This window comes from Calidris pugnax, unplaced genomic scaffold (assembly GCF_001431845.1).
Source record: "Calidris pugnax isolate Ruff unplaced genomic scaffold, ASM143184v1 scaffold96, whole genome shotgun sequence".
Taxonomy (NCBI): Eukaryota; Metazoa; Chordata; class Aves; order Charadriiformes; family Scolopacidae; genus Calidris; species Calidris pugnax.
Window position 1 is genome coordinate 513,547 of NW_015090866.1, and position 15,108 is coordinate 528,654.

Below are 15,108 nucleotides of genomic sequence, written 5' to 3' on the forward strand. Positions count from 1 at the left end.
AATGGGTATAAATCCGTGTTTTGTACGACTGAGTCTTAAGATGGGACTTGACGTCTGATGCACTGAAGCTGTCAATTTTAAGATGTTTTCCCCACACCTAAAGAATGACATTAAAAATACAATGAGAACAGGTACTAGGGGAAGAATTAACAGAGGATGGCTAAGAGCAGCCTGGAAAGCAAAAATAATTTTCAGTAATATTCCTTCATTAAGGATCTTATGTATTTATTTTATACTCTGTGCTAAAGATCTGACGGATCAAAAATTCAATAAACTTTTATATTAGAGTAATCGTAGTTTTATTTTTCTTGGCGTAAAACGTATGCGATTTGTTTCATTTCAGGACATCAGCCTACCATCTGTGCCTGGTAGAAACCTCTTCCGTGGGTATGTCATTGTACTCAAAATGATAAATTTTTTTGTCGTTATAGTAATATCTACTGCTGGGATTTTACAGGTTCCCTCGAAGCATGCAGTACCAGTCCCTGTAAAAGGGGATGCGTCCTACGTTCCTGCCAGCTCACAGCACTCTGCAAATTTACTGAGAGTCAGGCAAATACAGAAAATGCCGAAATAACTTCATCTGATGACGGCGTGAATGTCATCTCAGCCCGGAGACTCAACCACTCTTGAGTTTGGGATGCCCTGGATTTCTGTCGTCGGCCTCCTGTAGGTATGAAATGTGGATCTGGGCCAGATGATGACTTGCTGAGATGAATGTAGCTTTCCCTGCAGAGCCGTGAAGGTGTTTTGGCTGGGGTTTGCTGCTCCATGGAGACGAAGGAAGGTCTTGCCAACGGAGGCAGACGTGTGGAGGCAGCTGATGCGGACTGTAACGGCAGTGGAATTCCCTTGTGCTAATCAGCAGTTTTGGAGCAGGGCCACAAGCCCAGAGACCTGGGACCGTGCCACCCTGGCAGGCCTGGTATAACCCACAGTGACCCAGCATCTCCGCAGGAGGAAGGTCGCTTCCTTTCACATTCGAAGGTAGATTTTAGATGATCCACCAAGAAAATTTCATAATGGTAGGTTGTGATAATACTGGAAAAGCTTTGGGACGCTCTGGAGTCTCCCCTGTTGGAGGTTTTAAGAACAGGTTGGACAGAATACCGCTCAGGAATGCTGTAGGGAGAGTTGCTCCTGCCTCGGGGAGCGGGATGGATGACATGACGTTTCAGGGTCCCGTCCAGGTGCATATTTTCAAGGCCACATGTTGCTAATGGCTTTGGAATAGGCAGAGCAACCCATGGGCTCGTGAAAGCGCACATTTATGAGTCAGTGGCTGTTGAGTGTGCTGGGTCTGTGGCTGGCACACATGCTCATTCCTTCTCCACCCCTCTCAAAGTGCTTTTAGCTACGTGAAGACTGCCCACAGGACAGGGAACACCATGGACGTTCATTTGGGATGTACCAGAAAGGTCCTCCAGAGAGGCAGCATTTCCCAGTAGGAACAAACTAACTCTCTTTGAGAATCAGCACGTGTCTCCCCATGTTCTCATGGAAATCCAGACTGCATTGTGTCATAGACCGATAATCCTACGTGAAAAGGGTTGGGAAAAGACTTACTTGTGAGTATAAATGTGCATTTGGCCTGCAGAAGGGTAGGCAGCCTGGCTTCCACTCCCATGGAATGCCAGGGGCTGGTTAGGACATGCCGTATCCGGCATTCGGGAAAAGATGGGGGAGGAACAATGATGCACGGTGGGGAAAGGGAGCTCTGAAAGGTTTACCTGTCCACATCCTGGGTTTGGGAAGAGAAAACATGGAAGGAATAACAGGAGGAGAACGTTATCAAGTTCCCAGCTGGATGTGTGGGCTTAGATGCTGTGAGGCTGTGGGAAAGAGGTCAGAAGACTCTACAGGCTGTTTTAGCAGATCACCTCGTCTTTGGTTGGTGTCTTCTGGGGCAGAAAAAGAAACAGGATGAGTAACAGGGAAAGGATTACCTGGAAAAGATGCACAGGGAAGCATAAGGGGACTGGGAGTGCCCGGGTCAATTACCTGGTGCTGCTTTGTAACACGGGTGGGTTATTAACAGCAGCGTAAGTGGCTTTGGCCAACAGCCTTAGACAGGTCCAGCCTGAAAATGCCACCAGCCTTGGGTCACTAATTTTTTTTGTGTTTTCAGGTGCCATGGCAGGGTCTGTGCACAAATAAAGAGCCCTAGGTCAGGCTGCAGTGAAGACTTCTGTGGAATCATCGAATTGTCCAGGTTGGAAGGGAACCTTTAAGATCATCTAGTCCAACCATCAACCTCACTCTGATCAGAAAGTTTGCAAGTGTGAAAAAAATACTATTGACTTTTAGGGACCACAGAGAGAGATGAGGTTTTCATAAGCGGATGAGAGACATGCCCTTGGTAGCGTGTTTAGCACATCTCATAGACCAGGTCAACCCAACTCATAGGTCCTATCAGCTAAGCCAATGTAGGCAGGAGAGATGTCTTCAAAAAGTGTTTCAAAGACACAGGTGTAGCTTTAGGACTTCCTGAACACACCAACCCTCTCTTATTTTAAGACAACAGACGTTAGAACAAACAAGGATCTCTTACCTTGCTGGGTTTATGTGGGAAGGCTGATCTCTGGCATGCTGGAGATGAAGGAGCTGCACGTGGTCGTGCGGCAGAAGACATGTTCCCTGGCAGCAATTCTCTCCAGGCTCTGCTTGCCACAAAATGTCCTGGCTGCCTCAGAGTTAAAACATCTGCTGCCTCTTGGCACTTCTTGGCTGCCTGCGCTTGCAGGCAATGGAAGAGGAATCCTCTTGGCATCTCGTATCATCAGGGGGGAAAAAGCGGATGGGTCTTTTTTGCTTCTTGGCTGCCTGCGCTTGCAGGCGATGGAAGAGGTGGAATCCTCTTGGCATCTCGTATCATCAGGGGGGAAAAAGCGGATGGGTCTTTTTTTTTTTTTCTTTCAAATGGAGTTTTTATTCTTATCTTAAGGTCACAGAAGAGAAAAGTAGCTGATCGGCCCGCTATGCTGTAAACAAAACACCCTCATGATTTAGTAGAACTGAGCAGTTTATGAACGTTCACTGAAGGGGGTAAAACTACGGACACCCCTGCTTGGCCTTTTCCTGCTCTCCCTCGTTTTTGGATTAAAAAAGAATTGCATCCATTGCTTTCCTTTAATGTGAGTCTTTGCAACAGCAGTTGTTCACTGATGTGCAATAAACCAGATTTGCACAGCTCATAAAGAGCCGGGCTGGTTTTCATTACTCGAGGGAGAAGGTTGATAGTGCAATGAGTTTGTTGTAAGTAGCCTCGATTGGGCCCTGCCCTCCCACAGCTCATCTGCAGCCAGATGACACCAAAGCTGGGGCTGAGTTTTGGGAGGATTCCTGTGGTGAAAAGCTCTCTTCTAGTTTGTGCAGTCACCAAAATTTACACAGGTGCAGTGGTTCGGGAGAGCTGCTGCTGGTGGGATAGTGGATTCCTGCAGCATCCCCCCTCCACAAATAGGCTTTTCTGGTCTTCCATCTGAATGTCCTCTCACTTCAATTTAGATCCTTACACCTAGTTCTCCACCTTTGTGGACGCTCCTCAGATATTTTCAGCTTATTTTCACTTTTTTTTTTGATCAAATACAGGTTGGCCAAGTTCTGCATACACTGATCTTGCTGTTTTTTCTGCGCGGAGCATCTAAAGTTGTCTGGTGTTGCAGAAGCTGAAGATAACACATGATTAGCTTTAGAATTGTCCAATTTGGAAGGGACCTTTAAGATCATCCTGTCCAACCATCAACCTAACTCTGATAAAAAGCCATCACTAAACCATGTCTCTAAGCACTATGTCAACCCATCTTTTAAATACTTCCATGAATGGTGACTCCAACACTTCCCTGGGCAGCCCAATGGCGACTCCACCACTTCCCTTGGCAGCCCATTCCAAGGCTTAATAACCCTTTCAGGGTAAAAAATTTTCCAAATATCCAATCTGAACCTCCCCTGGTGCAACTTGAGGCCATTTCCTCTTGTCCCATCACTTAGGATTTGGGAGAAGAGACCGACCCCAGCTTTGCCAATATCAGAGAGAGGAGGAGGCATTTTCCCATAGAATTCCAGTTTTCCGTGCTTATTATTATTTAACACATTTCCTCTCTTTCCCAGATTGACAGTACTTCTGTGAAAAGGCACCTCCAGAGCATTTTTTCTCTATTTCAGGTTCAGCATCACAAGAGCCATCTCAGTTTCCAGAGTGGCCTCACTGGGCTCTGATGCCGTAACTGCAGAATTTACCCTTTTTTTATAGCCCTTTGGCATCACCACCCAGAGCCAGCTTCCGCTCAGAACTGCACCAGTGCCAAACCCCAGTATGGAAAGCAATCAGGGAATCAACAGTTAATTTCAAGATTTGTTTTCTTGGATGGTAATAAGTTATTTTAGGGCTTTGCTGCCTATTTTTGAAGTTCTGGTTTGGATATTCACCTGGACCAGCAGTGCTTCCAGGCAGCCTTGAGCCTCCAAACATTTCCCTTAGTAGCAGGGAGGGTTATGGTGGAAAGGGGATCTGTGCTATGGACTCTGAAGACCTTGATTCTCTCATCAGCAGGGAGAAAGATCACATGGTGTGAAGATCTAGAAGGTCCCCAAGACTGGGGCTGAGACCCTTGTTTTGGTGTACGATTATACAATAAAATGGGGTCTGGATGTGCAGCAGCACAAGCCATACGTGACGTGTCTTGGGGACTTGTGGTTCCTCTTCTGCAGCAACCAGTAACCAAAAGCAGTCTGGATTTCGGGCTTACCCTGCAGCAGCTGGCTTCTTCGCTGCTTCTAATAACTAGTGATTAATTGTTTCTGTTCTGCCAGTACCCAGAGTATTTAGAAATAAAAGACGGCAGCGCTGGATGAGCGCCATTCTCTCATCTCTGCGAAACAGCAGGAACAACTACTGAGAGAGAATGGCACGTAAGAGCCCACTTAGGCTATTATGGATGGCTTTCCGGTGCCCATTGCCATGTTCCTTGCAGCTAAGCACCAAACTACAGTAGGATTTTATGGCAAAACCAGTTAATGGGGAGACAAAGATGAGACAGTGAGAAAGGAAGAAACGAGCAGGGAACTTGTTGGCAGAAAGGCTTCCCTCTCCCGTCCCCACAGTTTGCCTAAAGCTTATTTTCAAAAGACACTGGTGAAGATTTAATTATTTTTTTTAATAACTTCTTAGGACAGAGGTAACCTGCTTGTGACTCAAGTATCTAATTTCCGTGCTGAGGCTTGTCCTGTGGTGTGTTGCTGCTGGAGCGCCCAGTAATCATAGAATGGTTTGGGTTGGAAGGGACCTCAAAGATCATCGAGTTCCAACCCTCCTGCCATGGGCAGGGACACCTCCCACCAGACCAGGTTGCTTCAAGCCCCATCCAACCTGGCCTTGAACCCCTCCAGGGATGGGGCATCCACAGCTTCCCTGGCCAACCTGGGCCAGGCTCTCACCACCCTCACAGTGAAGAATTTCTTCCTAATATCATAGAATCATAGAATGGTTTGGGTTGGAAGGGACCTCAAAGATCATCTAGTTCCAACCCCCCTGCCATGGGCAGGGACACCTCCCACTAGACCAGGTTGCTCAAGGCCCCATCCAGCCTGGCCTTGAACACCTCCAGGGATGGGGCATCCACAACTTCCCTGGGCAACCTGTTCCAGTGTCTCACCACCCTCAGAGTAAAAAATTTCTTCCTGAGATCTAATCTGAATCTTTTTTCTTCCAATTTAAAACCCTTTCCCCTTGTCCTACCATTACACCTCCTGGCAAAGAGTCCCTCCCAGTCCTTGCTTGTGGGACAGAGCTGGCAGGGGTGGCTGTGGCCAGACCCAACTTGGCAACCTAGTCCCAGGGTGACACCTCAACGCCACGGGCTGTAGCGTAAAGCGCTTCCACGTGCCTTTTGCAACAGGGGCTGCGAATCTGCTCATTGCAAGATGCTTCTTCAGGTCTGATCTGCTTTTCTTAGGGAAATAAATTCCCCGAGCCGTCACCGAAGACTGATTACACCAGGTTGGGTATTTATAATTTGCTTTTCTTCGTTACTGGAGGCAATTTTGCCTGAACTACGTAAGAGGCAAGGCGGTTTTCCCCTGGCTGGGCCAGCCGTCTGAAGGCAATTACGCTGGGCTATAATTAGCTGGAGTGAGCAGGGCTGAGTTTACGACTGTGCGGGAGCGATAAGCTCACGACGGCTGCGCTTCCTCTCCAAGGAACTGTCTCACTCCCCTCCTCTGCCTCCGAGACACCACCGGGCTGAAGTCAAGGAGGTATTTTTGTTCTCTGAACAGGGATGAGTGCCCAAGAGGCGCAGGCCGGATGGTTTCCTTTTAATGAAAGATTAGACAAAATATCCCACACAATTTTACCCTCCTCATCTCCAAGACACTGGAGTCGCAAGAGTTTTCAAGTTTTCCGATACCCCTTTTTATGGCCTTTAGCCCAAATTCCGTAGGACCCCCAAGCCATATTGGTTTCCCTGGACTCATCACTTCGTGAAGAACTTCCCTTTTTTGAATCCACGCTAAATTTGAATTTGCTTTTTCAGGAAAAATCTTACAACAAATCACAGAGAGTTGGATAAATCTCTCTAGACGTTCCTCTACCTAAACAAGACACCTGGTGCTGCTTTAAGCCTCTGCACACATTTGATCAGAGGAATCACATCCTGAACCACTCTAGATATGAATCTAGACGACTGCGCCAGGCGTTGATGCAGATGTTTAGACTTAGGGGATATTAATCCCACGAGTCTCAGTTTTATGACTCTGGTGTAGCAACACGTGAGAAGAAAAACTGCAGGTCAGAGGTGTTAATTGTCACCTTGTGCCGATGAAGCGGTAGCATTGTGAAGCAGGGAGGAAAGCAACGAGAATAACAGGTTTAAGAAACATAATGTAGGAATGAAAGGCTGAAAGTAGTGTATTAGAAGAGGAGGCTCCGGGGAGACCTAATAGCGGCCTTCCAGTACCTGAAGGGAGCTACAGGAAGGCTGGGGAGAACCTGTTTAGAAAGGCCTGCAGTGACAGGACGAGGGGCAATGGCTTCAAGCTGGAGGGGAACAGATTTAGACTGGAGATGAGGGGAGGGTTCTTCACTGTGAGGGTGGTGGAGCACTGGAACAGGTTGCCCAGGGAGGTGGTTGAGGCCCCTTCCCTGGAGATATTCAAGGAGAGGCTCGATGAGGCCCTGGGCAACCTGGTCTGGTTGGGGGTGTCCCTGCTGACTGCGGGGAGGTCGGACTAGATGACCCTTGGAGGTCCCTTCCGGCCTGGGCAATTCTATGAGTCTATTTCTTATCCTAAAGAGCTGAAAGGAAGGAATTTTAAGAGAAAGGAGGTGCAACGATGCTCTCTTCATAGAAGATCATTTTCAAGGCAGTGATGAACTGAGGGTTATGACTACTGCTAAAGCTCAGGACTAGCACAACTCTGCCCTCTGGGAACAGTCCTGGGGCTGAACGACCCTGGGACATTTCAAGGGACACTGAGAATCTCACCCGAGACACCCCCAGGAGGTCGCCTCTCTGAAATCTCACAAACTATTAAAACTGCTTTGATCTCCTCTTCCAAGTAATCTCGCAATGCCAGGTTGTGGAGAACTTTTAAGACCTGCCAAGGCATTGCAGCAGCCCCTAACTGTGGTTCTAGGCAAAAAAAAAAGCAAAGTATCAGCTGCCAGTGTAAGAGCTCGAAGTGTTTCTTACTCTGTTATCTGCTTTCTGGTGATGGCAGCAGAACTGATGCAAGCCACGTGCATAAGACAATGCAAAAAGGATGAGGAATCAATAAAAGCATTTATACTTCTAAGAAAACAGAGTTACTCCTTGGGCAGTCCCCAGAGGGCAAGCTATAATTATCAGGTACTCCTGAAATATTATGTCTATTTTCAGAAGGTGCCAGGCTTTATCCTGCGATAAAGTATCTCAGGAGCCAAAACAACAGGTGACAGAAGGAGGACTCTTGCTTTCAAGGACGCCATTTCAGGCCATCTCATTTGAGATGTCCCGTGTTTAAAGTCTCTTTCAAGTGTGTTGACCATATCACCACTAAGAAAACCCATGAAAAACCCAGCTGCGATAATTATTGTAACTAGTTGCTTACCCAGTACAACCCAAATCCAAATACCAGTTTTGTAGCTTCTGGTTTAACATCTCAGTATGGATGGAGGCGTCTTCTCCAAGGCTGGTTATCTTCATACTTCACAGAACAGGCACTTCCTATTAAATGATGTGGGAAAAAGGCCCCCAAGAGACGTGTGACCTGTTGGAATGTCATCAAGACATCAAGGTGATGTCATCAAGAGATGTTGGACCTGTTGGAAAAAGATTTTCTGAAGTTAGATGTAATTTTCAATTTGCACTTAACAGCATTAAGTATTTTTGCTTTCTTATAGCCTGTGTACTTGGGTCTACCTGTTAACATTAAAGAAGGGCTTCTTTTTAGATGGTAGGAGCACTTGACCTATCGCTTGCAATTGCAGCAAGTAAAAAATATTCTAACATTCAGCAGTAATTGCAGGTGAAATTTTAAAGCATTTAGTTCAAGAACCACCAAAGAGCAAACTGCTCCCTTCATGACATATAATCAGGGCCATTCCAAGGAAGCTGTGGTAACCATGTGTTGCAGTCAATATTTCCCTCATTTTTCATAACATTTCTCTCTTTTAGTGCCAGTTACAGCTAGAAGACAATTGGGAGAAACGCTGATACTGAGCCAGTCCTTTGCATAAAAAAGATTTCACACTCAGTTTACTTTAGCTTAGTCGTGAATAGATCACAGCGTAACAGTAAATTTAAAAAAGTCCCTTTTGGTTGTGTTTCTCCTGAAATATAGCAATAACCCAGAAGGAACACTGCAGACTTAAAAGGACTATATTTTATTTTAAAAGAATGAAATATTTCTTACCTTTACAAAATTACGTGCAGTCTGAACCAAAAAAAAAGTCAAGGAAAAAGGTATTTTCTCCTCAGGATTCTGATATGACTAACCTGTGGTCTGAGGCTGTCAGGGTGGGAGGCTCTGTAAACTTCCTCTAAGGGGACATCAAAAGTATCTTCAAGAAGCAGGACTCCTGAATTCACTGAATACCACCAGAAAACTACCACTAACTGGATAATTATATCATAGAATGGTTTGGGTTGGGAGGGACTTTAAAGATTATCTAGTTCCACCCTCCCTGCAGTGGGCAGGGACACCTCCCAGCAGACCAGGTTGCTCAAAGCCCCATCCAACCTGACCTTGGACTTTTCCTAGGATATAAATATTTAACATTTAATGTAACAAAACCCATCCCAGTATCTGAAATGGAAGAGCTCAATGTTGGGGAGGCTCTGTAAGCTTCCTCTAAGGGGACATCAAAAGTATCTTCAAGAAGCAGGACTCCTGAATTCACTGAATACCACCAGAAAACTACCACTAACTGGATAATTATATCATAGAATGGTTTGGGTTGGGTTACTGGGTAATTATATCATAGAATGGTTTGGGTTGGGAGGGACCTTAAAGATTATCTAGTTCCACCCCTCCTGCAGTGGGCAGGGACACCTCCCAGCAGACCAGGTTGCTCAAAGCCCCATCCAACCTGACCTTGGACTTTTCCTAGGATATAAATATTTAACATTTAATGTAACAAAACCCATCCCAGTATCTGAAATGGAAGAGCTCAATGTTGGCAGGTGTCGTGGTACCCAGACTGCACATCTCAGAGAGCAACCATTTCTGTAAGTTCTAATCTTTTGTTCCTTCTGGTCTTTTGTATGACACTTACTAGCAAGAGAGAGAGAAAAAAAAAATCACTTGTACCTTTTTAACATAAAGCTTGGAAGAGGTTTATAAAAAAAGACAATAAAGTTGGAGTCTCTGTTCCTGGAGGACATCTGTAATGGCAGTGGGGACCCAAGACAGTGAAAAATGAGCAAATGGGACAGGAGTGAACCTACTGAAAATTTAAATTTATTTACTTCTGCTGACACTATTTAGTACCAACATCTAATATGCCTTTTGGATGAAAACTTTTCTTTAAGAATTCACCATAGTAACCTCTTCATTCTGGAGATACCATTTTAGAGCAAAAGAGGCCCCTGAAGTTGGGAAACAGCAGCCAGGTTATTTCTTAAAATAAGAAATGAGAGAAAAAGGACAAATGCCACTTCTCAAGTCTTTCTTCAAAACCCACAAGGCTTTTCTTAATGTGAAAAGAAAGGACCAGGTTGGATGGGGCTTTGAGCAACCTGGTCTGGTGGGAGGTGTCCCTGCCCGGGGCAGGGGGTTGGAACTGGATGATCCTTAAGGTCCCTTCCAACCTGAACCATTCCATGATTCTATGAAAAACAATGTTCTAGGAGATAGCAGGAAATACAGAAACGCTGTCTGAAGGGAAGAGTAAAGAAAGGAAGCTGCTTGCGTACAGCTTGAAATATTCTATTACCAAAAGTTGTGAATAATATCTTTTTTTAAACTTTTTCGATATATTTATAGCCATCACTCACATCATGTAGGTGTCCCGTGACTCTCCCCTCCCCACCACTCTGCCCCACCCACAAACATGCACATCATCATCATCATCATCATCCAGTGTATTTTTATCCGCCCGGTTTTTGGTCTACAACTTCCTGCAGGAAACCTTAACCTCTTGTGCTCGGAGCGTCACGCTGTGCCTGATCTGCTCAGTAACTGAGAAATGAAGCCCTGATAGTAAAAAAAAATGTCACTCCCAGCAAGAGATGACACAAAAAGCACCACGAAGTCCCCCTTGCGCTGTGCTCGTAAAGCAAATGGCCTCTCCAGGTTGCAGTCCCCCCTCCAAAGATTCTTGGATTTGAGCTTTATTCATCATAAACTCAGCTTCTAAGTTCTGCACCCCAAGGAGGCGGAAAAAAGCCCGTCAGAGAATCAAAATCTTACAGATTGTGATAAAATGGAAATACCTGCAAGTGTCATCCCGCAGAAGAGACTCCCCGTAAAGTCACATCCACCGGAGCCAAAGGCTTTCCCTTACAAATCAGCAGCGCAGCCTGCAGCTCTCTTAAACACATTCAAATAGAGAATTGAGCCATTTAAAATCCAAACTTCTCTTTAAAGCTGTCTGTTGGTCTGTATTAACCACCAGGGAGCCCAAATTACATGCAGAATTGAGATGGATCAAGGCATGAGAGACATAAAAGGGAAAAAGGGGGGGTGGGGGGAAGTGTTTAATTTTTCAGTTTGGGATGGTTGGAAGGGTTTTCTCATCTGTTGTTAAAGAAATGAATGGCAACTTTTCAGATATGCTAGAAAGCAGAGTTTTTGTCCTTTGCACTTTGCTGCTCACCATCTGCCGTGCCCAATTGCATCACGTAGAAATCAGATTTATTTTTATTTTTTAAGGAGAAGACACATAGCGATATTTCACTATTTGTTCCGGTAATTTTTTGCATACTAAAAACTTTGCTTTGGAATCTTTAAATCATTGTATTTCTGGTCTATCATGGATGTGAAATGGCTTTGCTTACTTGTAGCCGTGGTATGGGATGAGACCAGTTGCCCGTCCTGCGTGGCACGCTGCCTCCCATGCTGGTCCCATAACTGCTGCTTCGGAGGAAACCTGGATAGATACCTGGAAAATAAGTGGCCCAGAAGGAATTTCCTTCCTCTCTACACCCTCCTCTACAACTCCCTGAAAGGAGGGTGTAGAGAGGTGGGGGCCGGTCTCTTCTCCCAAGTCACAGGCGACAGGACAAGAGGAAATGGCCTTAAGTGGCACCAGGGGAGGTTCAGGCTGGATATTAGGAACAATTTTGTCACTGAAAGGGTTCTCAGCCATTGGAATGGGCTGCCCAGGGAGGTGGTTGAGGCCCCATCCCTGGAGGTGTTCAAAAGACGGGTTGATGTAGTGCTGGGAGGTCTGGTTTAGTGATGATGCTCCTTGTTTGTTGTGTGGGTGTCTATTTTTGTCAGTTAGGTTGACGGTTGGACAAGATGATCTTGAAGGTCCCTTCCAACCTAGAAGATTCTGTGATTCCCCAAACACCTGCTCTGTGGGCAATGGCTGTTACACTGGGTCTTTGTCTTGGCAGGAGATTGCACTGGTCTTCAGCTTCTGCAAACTGGCCCCAGAACCCAAACAGACAGAGATGGTGGGGGCTGCCCCATCACGTTAAGCAGTTCCTGCCTCAGTGCTTGGAAACATCTGTCCCTTAAAGCGCTGTGTAGTAAATCTGTCACCCAAAAAGGGAATGATTTTTTTTTAATTTTTTTTTTTTCAATTTTTTTTTTTCATGGAATCGTAGAATGGTTTGGGTTGGAAGGGACCTTAAAGATCATCTTGTTCCAACTCCCCTGCCCTGGGCAAGGACACCTCCCACCAGACCAGGTTGCTCCAAGCCCCCTTCAACCTGCCCTTGAACCCCTCCAGGGATGGGGCAGCCACAGCTTCTCTGGGCAACCTGGGCCAGGCTCTCACCCCCCTCACACCAAACAAGTTCTTCCCCACATCTCATCTCCATCTCCCCTCTTTCAGGGTCAAACCCTTCCCCCTCCTCCTATGGCTCCCCTCCCTGATCAAGAGTCCCCCCCCATCTCTCCTGGAGCCCCTTGAGGGACTGGAAGGGGCTCCAAGGTCTCCTCAGATCCTTCTCTTCTTCAGGGTGAACCCCCCCAACTCTCTCAGCCTGTCCCCTCCAGCCCTCCCAGCATCTCCATGGCCTCCTCCAGACCCTTTTAACATTTAGCTCAAGACACTAAATAAAGAGATCACCAGGGATCTCTTGCTTTACAAGCTGATACTTGGAGGAAGTAGTTGCAAGTCTGTGCCGTGACCAGAGACTTCCTGGTGGGTGATGGGGAAGCGAGAACACGAGTAAATGCTGAGGAAGACAAGGCAATGCACAAAGTAGAACAAACTGGTGCTGCGAACCACATCTCTGATTCAGCAGAATGTGCCAGCAGCAGATTAATTAGCAAGGAAACGGGATACCCACCGTGATTTTCTTGACACGTAGATGAAACAAACTCAGCGGAGCAGCGCAGCAGCCTGCACAACGCCAGCAGTCAGCCTGCAAACAGTGCCACAAAACCATGATTTTACTGCATCAAGACCTCTTCAGGGAGGGAACATTTGAAGATGGAGAGGACATTTCAAGATGGAGAGGACATTTCAAGATGGAGAGGACGTAACATTTTAAGATGGAGAAACAGCATAAGATTTATCAGTTTGGGTCGTTCACATTATAATTGACTCTTCCATAACTGACTGTTACCCATAAGATAAAGTCACCTGGAAGCAGGAAAGGTGCTGCACCTCCTCCTGCTGAGTTAAGGCAAAGGGAAATGGCCTTGAGAGGTGGCTCCAGCTCTGCCAGACCAGCACTGCAGATGTTCAGCCCTGAGAAACCAACTGCAATGTGAGATCTGAGACTTCCTGTGCTTGTCACGGTGCTGCTTGGTGCAGAGAAGCAGTTTTGCACGCTCACAGTCCCTCGGGTGTCCTAGAGAACCAGGACATCTCCCCATCATAGCAGCTCTACCCCACAGCAGATTCTCTTTTCCCAACTCTTTCTCCAAGATTCCAGCCCTTTTGTATTTCTTTCCATCTCTCCGCAGCCTGCGTCAGTTCAAGACACATCCTCACCTCTCCCAGTCACTCCACTGCATCCTTCCAGTTGGTGGAATCCAGGAGAGACGTAGAGCTTTGCTTGACACGCTGCTTCACAATTTACCAAGGGCTGTGTTAAACACACGTGGAGGAAACTGAGTGAAAAAAAACCCTGAACCATAACACAAAGCTTGTGGTCTCTTGCCAGGATGTTTGGACTAAGAGTGTTTACTGCCAGGGGAGACCTGATGAGGGGGTGCATCATCACCTCTAACTGTGTAGCAGCATCACTGACAACATCTAAGCTAGATCTGCAGATTTTCATTACAGCCAAAGGAGAGCTGGCTGGAGCTTCAAGAACTGCTCATCTGACCAAACGTCACCATTTCCTGTCGAACAAGGGGGATCACAGGCAGACACAGATGACATGAAAAGGCTGAGGAACTTGTTAGTCTGGAGAAGACAAGACTGAGGGGGGATCTGATCAACACCTATAAATACTTAGAGGGTGGGTGTCAAGAGGATGGAGCTGGTCGTTGTTGGGTTGTGCTCAGTGACAGGACAAGAAGGAAGGAGCACAAACTTGAACTTAAGAAGTTCCACCTAAACATGAGGAGGAACTTTTTTACTTTGAGGGTGGCAGAGCCCTGGAAGAGGCTGCCCAAAGAGGTGGTGGAGTCTCCTTCTCTGGAGACATTCAAAACCCACCTGGACGTGTTCCTGTGGGACCTGCTCTGGGTGGACCTGCTTTGGCAGGGGGTTGGACTAGATGATCTCCAGAGATCCCTTCCAACTCCACATGATTGCATGGCTCTCTTGACCCAGAGGGGGAGCCTCCGCTGGGCGACTCTCAGATAAGCTGCTGTTATAGAAATCATACTTAACGCTGTCAATCTTACCAAATACCCACTTTCTGAGCTCAGATTTCCACCAGTGCTGGTTAAACCAGCTGGAGGGACACCAGTGCTACTGGGGAGCACGTCCCACCCATAAAGGAATGGCAGCGCTTGTGGGTAAAGCAAACCCCACTACAAACCCTTCAGACTGCTGAGGCACAACGCTTTATTCCACATGGAACTGGAGGGTGAAGGGCCACAGCTGAAATGACAACGGCACAGCGTCACTTACCATTTGTCACTCTATGCTTGAGCTACAATAAAAGCGTCTTTGTACGGGCACAAGAGTGGTCAGGGCAAAATATTTGAGCTAACCAGTCAGAGAGGTCAATACGAGTTTAATCTGCAAAAAAAAAAAAAAAGTCTCTTCTTCACTGTGGACCCCTGGTTTTCACAAAGTCCTTTACTTTCCAGCCGTCCGTTTCTTTCCTTTCTTCCCCTTCTTTTTAGGGGAGCCAGGCCAGGTAAAGCCCCGAAGCTCCAGGCAGGCGGCGGCATTGTGGCAGACGTAGTAGGCGTTGAGCATGGCAGCTGGGCTGAGGATATCCACTTCCTTCTCCACCTTCTTTGCTTTCTTTTTGGAGCTTTTGTCTTTGCCACGCTTGCTTTTGCCACGCTTGCTTTTGCTACTTTTAACTGCCTGCAGAGAGAAAA

At 46.6% G+C, this 15,108-nt stretch overlaps 2 long non-coding RNA genes across 3 annotated transcripts; both read right to left on the reverse strand.

Moving 5' to 3' along the window:
* Positions 1–265: 265 nt before the first annotated feature.
* On the reverse strand, positions 266–2,683 carry LOC106889923. 2 transcript variants are annotated; one of them, XR_001412427.1, is made up of 3 exons: positions 2,552–2,683; positions 2,002–2,143; positions 266–1,898 (listed from the first exon to the last, which is right to left on the reverse strand). It is a non-coding gene; the product is annotated as an uncharacterized LOC106889923 (long non-coding RNA). The 2 variants fall into 2 exon arrangements; XR_001412426.1 differs by having other exon boundaries at positions 266–1,901.
* A 5,590-nt stretch (positions 2,684–8,273) lies between these two features.
* On the reverse strand, positions 8,274–14,093 carry LOC106889925. Its single transcript, XR_001412428.1, has 3 exons — positions 12,945–14,093; positions 10,914–11,010; positions 8,274–8,299 (listed from the first exon to the last, which is right to left on the reverse strand). It is a non-coding gene; the product is annotated as an uncharacterized LOC106889925 (long non-coding RNA).
* Positions 14,094–15,108: the final 1,015 nt, after the last annotated feature.